The sequence below is a fragment of the Castanea sativa genome, chromosome 7 (genome assembly GCF_040712315.1).
Source record: "Castanea sativa cultivar Marrone di Chiusa Pesio chromosome 7, ASM4071231v1".
In the NCBI taxonomy this organism is placed as follows: domain Eukaryota; kingdom Viridiplantae; phylum Streptophyta; class Magnoliopsida; order Fagales; family Fagaceae; genus Castanea; species Castanea sativa.
Window position 1 is genome coordinate 7437944 of NC_134019.1, and position 9113 is coordinate 7447056.

General features: G+C 38.7%; 1 pseudogene; it reads right to left on the reverse strand.

Annotated features, from left to right (window-relative positions):
* Positions 1–514: 514 nt before the first annotated feature.
* LOC142643911 (ethylene-responsive transcription factor RAP2-3-like) lies at positions 515–2605 on the reverse strand (annotated as a pseudogene).
* Between the last annotated feature and the right edge of the window lie 6508 nt (positions 2606–9113).

Consider the following 9113-nt stretch of genomic DNA (forward strand, 5'->3'; position numbering starts at 1 on the left):
TTTGATACATAGTCGCCATTGCCAATTCTAGCCAACAAGGCCCTTGCTGCTTGGTAGAGGAAAAAGCTTCTCTCCAACCTAGTTTGGAGAAAAACTCTTCAAATTCCTCTTATATATTTTGATTGGACATGAATTTTGAAAATCTAATTGTTGGATTTTATGTTTTTATTATATCCTTCATACTTGCAAAATTTCAAGAAGATCAAAGATTGATAACTATGTTATCAATGACATGTTTAAATTTTAAATTTTTGTGGTTAAAAATTAGGCGAAACTACACTATTGGTCCCTGAAGTTTACACTGTGTGCGCAATTGGTCCCTCAAGTTTGAAGTGAGCACAATTAATCCCTTAAGTTTTAAAACTGAGTTGTATTGGTCCTTTTACTAACTGCTGTTAATGGTGTTACTTACGTGGCTAACGGAATAATGACTTGGCATTTTTTTAATGATGTGGTATGTTTTTAATTTAAAAAAAAAATAAAAAATGAGTTTCCACGTTAGATGATCCAAAGGTCACAGACTTTTGATCCAAAGGTCCCTCGATTCAATTATCTCGCTTATGATTATGCTTCCGCTCCCCAAACTCGGCTCCAGCTCAGGCTCAAGCTCCAAACCCAGGAACGATTCCAAGCTCGAAATTTGATCTTTTAGCTCAAACCCGTCAAACTGAGCCACCTTATTCTTGCAACAAATCTCGTTCTGAATCAGTGGCTGCAATAACACCTGTGGTGGCTCAATGGTTTCAAAACTCGACTCACTTGACTCAGGAAAGATGCAGCGCTTCTTAGCTGCCAGTGGCGGGGGCTCAGGAGTGGAAGGTGGAGGTGGAGGTGGTTGGTGATGGTAATGGGCAAAGTTGAGCTTGGCTTTGTCACCACAGATTCCCATGGCGGCTTGGTCATAAGCTAGAGCAGCTTCTTCGGCTGTGTTGAAGGTATCGAGCCAGACTCGGACACCTTTTTATGGGTCTCTGATTTCAGCCGCCCATTTGCCCCACGGCCTTTGTCTGATCCCTCTGTACACGTTCTTCCGAGTTCTTTATTTCTTTTTCTCTTCCTTTGCAACTTGCTTGGCTTTCTCATCAGTATCACTACACTTCTCACTCCTCACTTCAATACCCAAAAAAATAAAACCCAAAGAAAATCATCTAACGTGGAAACTAATTTTTTTAATTTTTAATTAAAGACATGCCACATCATTAAAAAAAATGTCAAGTCATTATTCCGTTAGCTACGTAAGTAACACCGTTAACAGCAATTAGTAAAAAGACCAATACAACTCAGTTTCAAAACTTAAGGGACTAATTGTGCTCGCTTCAAACTTGAGGGACCAATTGCGCACATAGGGTAAACTCCAGGTACCAAGAGTGTAGTTTCGCCTAAAAATTATGCATGAAAAATATGTTTATTGATCGAATAGTAAATAACACTCGATTTGAATGAAATTTGACATCCATGTTAAGAACATAAAAAACAAGCAATCCAACAATTCAATTTTTTAAATTCATATTTAATCAAAAGATATAGGAAGAGTTTAAAAGATTTTTCTCCAAACTTGTTTGAAGAGAAACCTTATTTCTTGCAGGGGAGTTTGTGTGCCCTTATAATGGGAAGTCTATTTTTTATATAGGCGAAAACCACATTTTCATCCCTACGTATTCAAGCGATTCCCACTTTGGTCCCTAGATTTTATTTTTACCACTTTTACTCCCTATCCTGAAAGACGCTTCCTGTTTTGGTCCCTGCCGTTACATCATACTCAGAAAATGCACACGTGACAAATGGCAGAACTTAAAAATATTAAAATAATTTCCACAAGCTCCACGTGGCTTTCCTGCCCTTAGTTAGTCACATGGCCCTCACGTGACATTCTTTCTAAACCAAAAAACCTCAAATCAACTAACAACTTTACCCTAACCTCTTACCTGTCGCTCATCACATGGCCATAGACCACAAAAAAACCCAAATCAGCAAGCACAATCCCTAACCTCTTACCCAAATAGCTTCAGAGTGATTGTATCAGCTTCGTGTTTGTGAAAGGCACATTGCGAAGGTTCTCTCTCTCTCTCTCTCTCTCTCTCTCTCTCTCTCTCTCTCTCTCTCTCTCTCATGAATGCTATTTTTAAGTGCTGGGTAATCGGTCTAGGTCTTAATCTCAGCTTTTGGGTTTTGAGAATTTGGGAATTTTGAGATGTTGTGTTTTGTTCTTGCTCTGGGTTCTATCTCTATTTCTCTTTCGCTCTCTCATTGTGTCTCACTCTCTCTCTTTCTCTCTCTCTTCCTCTCTCCCTTTATAGCTTTTGTAGTGGACATAATATTGACTGTGATAGTGGAATATTTTTGGGATTTGCATTGTTTGGCTGTTGTGTGTTACTTTTGTTTATAGCTCTGTTTGTTTTACTTTTGTTTATCAGGGTCCACAATATTGACTATGATAAACAATGGAATATTTTTGTTGGTATTCGCATTGTTTGTCTGTATTGTGTGTCACTATTGTTTATTAGGGGCCACTATATTGACTTTGATAAACCATGGAATCTTTGTGTTGGTATTTGCATTGATTGTCTGTATTGTGTCTTGATTTTCGAGAAGTGGTTGGATCCATGTATTCCCTTTGTCTGTATTGTATATTTTTTAATTTTTTTATTAGTTTATTAGCCTAACAAAATATTATTAATTTCAAAAAGTGGATATCTGTTTTCATTCTATTTTCTTTCCGTGACTTGCATGCAGGATGGATGAGTGTTTTACTCTGCATGTCCACCATGGTAGGCATTTTACGTGGGATCCTCAAGTTTATGTGGGAGGGACAGTTGATATAGTGGATAATTATGACCCAGATAAGTGGTCAAAAGTAGAGATTGAGAGTATCTATAGGGAGTTTGGGTACACTGCAGTGGATAAGTTATGGTTTAAAATTCCTAGTGTGAACCAAGAGTAGGCAAATTTCCATGAGGTGATTGATGATGATGCTACTGTGTTCATGATTGACTTGGTCAAGGGATATGGGACATTCATGTCTTTGTGGAGCATCCAGTGCATGAACCACTTGAGTTACCAGTGGAGGATTTTGAGCCCTTAGTTGCTAGACAAGCTAATAGTGAACTCGAAGGTGTAGATGCCTTAGAGGTTTTTGTTGGTGATTAACAAAATGAAGATGTGGTTTATTGTGTTAGCAGTGACAGTGAGTTTCAGAGTGATCATTATTATAAGCATGTTGAGTATGAAAATGATAATGATAATGATAATGATGATGAAGAGTACAGACCTAATTTTTCACAATTTGAAGGTCATGATAATGTTGAAACTACCAATGTTGACCATGGTGAGCCACATGATAATAAGGATGAAGAGTACAGACCTGATTTTTCACAATTTGAAGGCCATAATAATGTTGAAACTACTAATGTTGACCATAGTGAGCCACATGAGGTAGATGCTAAGCAGGTTTGTGATAAAAGGGCTGGCAAAGCACCAGTTGTTGATGACCAAGTTGAGGAGAGTAGTGAGGCTGAGGGGAGTGACTTAGAAGAAGAGACAAAAATGCAACCAATGAACATTGGTAAAGATAGTACTGATAGTTGGGACAATCAAGCTGAAGATGATGAGGTTGAACCAGGACAAATGGGTGGTGGTGTCATGAACTCTGACAATGAAAGTGAGGAGCTGCTTAGCCTTGATGAATCATCATCAAGCAGTAAGCATGGTGATGATTCAAGTGATGGTGACATCCCTACTGCTAAGGTTGACAATTCTATTAAGAGGAACAGATACCCAATCTTTAGGCCAGTAGCCAAAGCTAAGCAGCTTAGGTTTGAGAAGGATATGTTGTTCATCTCACTTAAACAATTTAAAGATGCTATAACTAATTATGCTGTCCATGGTGGGTGGGGTATAAAATTTGTGAAAATTGACTTGGTGAGAGTGAGAGCCCCATGCCAGCTAGGGTGTAAGTTTGTTGTCTACCTTGCAAAGGTGCCAAGAGAGAAGAGTTTTAGATTGAAAACACTGAACATGGAACACACATGCAGCAGAAGTTATAGAAATACAAGGTGCACAACATCATACATTGGGAAGAAGTTAGTGAAAAAGGTTAGGAGACAACCTAACATAAGGCTCCAGGGCATTCAGGATGATGTGCATGAGAAGTATGTGGTTGACATAAGTGCAAACAAGGCAAGTAGGGCTAGAAAGAAAGCTCAAGAGGCTGTTGATGGGGCCCACACTGCGCAGTTCAACCAGTTGTGGGAGTACTATGATGAGTTGAAAAGGTGCAGTCCTGAGAGCACAGTATTGATGAAGGTGCATACTTATAATAATGGTGATTTGGCAGCTAAGCATAACTTGGCAACTGGGCTGCCATATATTGAAAGAATCTACATCTACCTGGATGGTTGCAAGAAGGGCTTCTTAGCAGGGTGCAGGCCAATCATTGGTCTAGATGCATGCCATCGGAAGACCAAGACAGGTGGTCAACTCATGTGTGCTATTGGTAGAGATCCCAATGATGAATACTTCCTCATCGCATATGCAGTAGTGGAGGCTAAAACCAAGGACTCTTGAACCTGGTTTCTTAATTTATTGCTTGCTGACATAGGAGATGGAAACAGATGGGTGTTCATATCTGATCAGCAGAAGGTCTGATGGTAGCTTTATTGCTTGTTAAATTAATTATGGTTGATAGGTGTTCTTAATTTATTGCTTGTTGAATTAATTGTGGTTGATGGGTGTTCTTAATTTATTGCTTGCTGAATTAAATGATTGTGCTTTGCAAGGGTTGGTGAACGCCTTTGTTGACAATTGGCCACAATACCAGCATAGAATCTGCTGCAAACATTTATATAATAACTTGAGGAAGAGTCATCTTAGTGTCCTTATTAGAGACCTTTTTTGGAAAGCAGCCAAGGCTACCTATCAGCAAGCATGGGAGAGGGCAATGAATGAGCTAAAGGAGGTGGATGAAGATGCATTCAAATGGCAACAGTCTCACTCAACAACTATCTGGGCTAGGCACATGTCAAAAGTGATGGCCAAAGTGACACAATCCTGAACAACATGTGTGAAAACTTCAACAACAGGATACTTAAGTTCAAGAGCAAACCTATAATCATCATGGTAAGGAAATCTACTCAGGGTAGTCATCACTTAGTATGCATATATGTGCATTATGATCCATCAATCTATGTGATTCATGAATGATTAATTCTCCCTTTCTCTCTATGTGCTTGCAACTTGAGTGTATTAGGTTATATCTGATGGCTAGATTTCAAGCAAACAAACAAATGATTATGAAGGTGGAATCTGAGTTGTGTCCTAAGATAAGGAAGAGATTGTACAAGAAGTTGGCATGCAGCAAGTGGCTAGCATGTTGGGCTGGTCGTACCAAGTTTGAAGTGAAGAATGAGTTGTATAGTTTCACTATAGATTTGGAAGAGAAGAAGTGCAGTTGTAGGAAGTGGGACATAACTAGCATACCATGTTGCCATGCCATTTCCTGTATCTTTTTCAACAGTGAGGATGCTGAAAAATATGTCAATACTTGCTACAAAGGACTACCTACATTGATTGCTATAACCCCATTATAGGGCCCATCAATGGCCAAAATATGTGGAGACCTAGTGGACTGCCACTTGTGCAGCCCCCTATCAAGAGGAGACCTCCTGGCAGGCCTAAGAAAAAGAGGGCACTAGAGCCTGATGAACCTAGAAATCACAACAACAACAAAAAAAAACAAAGGAGTAAGCATCTCAAAACAATGCAAGTCATGTGAGAAATTAGGCCACAATAGGAGGAGCTACAAGGGAGAAGTAGGAGGGAACTCCTCCCTGCCTGGGAGTGCATCCCAAGTCAGCAGGACCACTAGGAGGGTAAATATACTACTTTGACTTAGATATCTGTGTTCTTTTGTTTTTCAGTTGGCAGATTATTAATTGTTATTGTGTTTGTGTTTGCAGGCAGCCAAGGATGGTCATGCAAACAACCTAGCTGTAGGCAGTGCACAACCAGGCTCCAATACTCAGCTAATTGTACATAGGGCATACCCAAGCTCTAATGATGATGTGACCACAAGTGCACCTCCACCCCCATTGATAACCAATCCAATCTAGGACCAAAAAGATAGAGGAAGAGAAGTGCAAACAGCCCAGCTGTAGGCAGTGCACAACCAAGCTCCAATGCTTAGCCAACTGTACATAGGGCACAACCAAGCTCTAATGATGATGTGATTACAAGTGCACCTCCACCCCCCACTGATAACCAATCCAATCCAAGACCAAAAAGACAAAAGAAGTGAAGTGCAGTCCCACTGAGACCTTGAATGCAATTGGGTATGCAGCAAGGTATATGGCAACAATGAGATTTGCTGGAAGATAGCAAGCTGAAGTGGGACCTTTTTTTTTTTGTTGGTGTGCTATATGTTGAGAGCACTCTTCATATGTTTATGTAACTGCAATGACAATTTTCATTTTGGTATACTTATATAATGGCTAACCAAGTCCTTTTTTTGTATGAATGTGCTAGGTAGACTTTGTCCCATATTTTGTAATTATTGCGGTATACCTTAAACTGTTATTTGTGCTAATTAGTGATCATTAGTATTTACAGGTGGATGAATACTTGGTGTTAATTGGTGTTAATTATTGTCTATTTATTGGTTTTAATTGGTGTTAATTAGTTCATTAGTATTTACCCATTATCCCATTGTTGTGATGAATACTTAATTACTGTACAGTTGAATCCAGATTTGTTTGACTGGCATTGGGGGGCTATTGTGTTTTTAAGGCTATTGTGCAGGTACCCCTATATGGTTTAGATATGCAGGTCTGTGATTATGCAGGTAATCTTCAACTTGAGTGTATTATGTAGAACATCTCTTTATGGAATGATAATTGGGGTCTTATATTATAATTGAGGTAGTCCTATATGTTAACAGTAGGAACTGAGATGTTGTTCTGTTTTGGTCTATCAGATATGGCTCTGTTATTTGTTTTTTAGCTTGATATGTAGAGTAATACTGAGTGCACACAAGGCACAAACACTTCATAACAATGCATTAAATTGGTATACAAGTCATAGATTAATTAAAAAGTGATGTTCCATTGCTAAAGTCTCAAATTACAAGAGAATTACACCAAAATTCAGGCCTTTTCCCACTAATACATACCAACACAAATTCAAGACAACACATACCAACACAAAGATTCTACCAAAACCTACCAACATTCACCAAAATTATGGCATTTTTCCACTAATACCTACCCACATAATGACCCATTTTCCCTCTACCTATTTAGCCAACCAAAAGAAGCATCAAGCGGAGTAGCATCCCACTTATCACCAAAGACAGCCCTAGGCAGATGAGTAGCCTCTTCTCTCTCTTCCTATAGCCTACAATGTCAGCTTCAAGGGTAAAAATCCGTTGCCTCTGCTCTAGAATCAGCACCTTGCCACGCTCGCATATTTCATCATCACGCTATTGAAAAAATTTACACTTGCGTCCAGCCTGACACCCAAGAGCCAGATAAAACCCATTATATCTTCAACCAAAATCATGAAAAACAACAACAAATGGTATTGGCAAAATCTGGTCACAACCAATCCAACACTTGTATTAGCAAAATACTAAAACCTTGAAACTAAAAAAGACCCACTAAAGAAAATAACTCTAAAATAAAAACCCAATAACAAAATCCAATAAATGTTCCATAAAAACATCTTTACAGTCAAAGAAGCCCACAAAAGATTCCTCTTTCTCACTCTGTTTTTTTTTTTTTTTTCTCACCTAAACTTCACTCCCACCCAGAAAATCAATAGAAATTTAAAAAGTTTACAAAGAGAGATCACGTATGATTAGAAGAAAAGAGAGATAGTGTATTATATAGATACTAACTTACCCAAAAATTTGGACACCCATAGAACCTTTTTCCAGGGTTCTCAGGTGTCCACGAAACAACCAAAATGGGTTTCTCATAGTAGAAGCATTGGGTTGGGCCCTTTTCCTCAAGCTTCCACTCGATGACATCGAGCTTGATTCCATGAGAACAGTTGTGAGCAAGGAGCTGAGTTCGTGGCGAGGAGATGAGTTTGTGGCGAGGAGCTTAATTTGGGGGTTAGGGATTTCTAAATTTGGGGGTTAGTTTGTGGCGGGGAGCAGATGATTATGAAGTCACGTGAGGGCCACGTGACCTCCTATAGGCGGGAATCGGACTAACTGAAGGAGGGAAAGCCACGTGGAGCTTGTGGACATTATTTTAATATTTTTAAATTCTGCCGTTTGCCACGTGTGCATTTTCCATATTTGATGTAACGACAGGAAACAAAACAAGAAGCGTTTTTCAGGATAGAGAGTAAAAGTGGTAAAAATAAAATCTAGGGATCAAAGTAGGAATTGCCTGAAAATGTGGTTTTCGCCTTTGATATATTTGTGCTCATGGGAGTTTGGTGCCCACAATCTATAGCGAGAATGTTCGGTCTCTACGTGTTGAATTTGTTCTATTAATGGAAGTATGTTTAAATTGTTATGTAAACAAATATTGTGCATTCTAATATGTTTTCCCAGTAAATATGTTTCGGATTGACCATTGGTTAAGCATGTTAACCTTCCTTCAATAAATGGGTATCTTCGATATGTTGATAAGCTTTAGAATGATTTTGTTGATATTCAGTTTTACAAACTCTCTAAAGAGTTAGCTTGATCCTATTTTGAATTATATTATAGATATGTGCTCACTGAGTTGTCAAGCTCATCCATTTCCTATTCTTTCTCACAGTGAAGTTTAAACTTTGAAGGAATGGTTGACATGCATGATTGGATACTTGGGGAATCACAAAGACGTTACATAGATTCGAAGTTTTGAACCTTTGAGAATGTTTCACTGTATTTTTAAGATTCCGTTGTCATTCGAGAAATAAAGACGTAATGCATGTGATTCCCCGAATTGATTGGATATTGATTCTGTGTGTTGTGTGAATGTGCGTGAAGTATCACATCAGGTATATATTGAATTGAATTGGACTTTATTGAGAACTACAAGGAGTCTTAATTATGACTAGACTAATCCTTTTAAGGTATAACACAAGCATGCTTTTCTTGAATTGTCACATGCAATACTAGG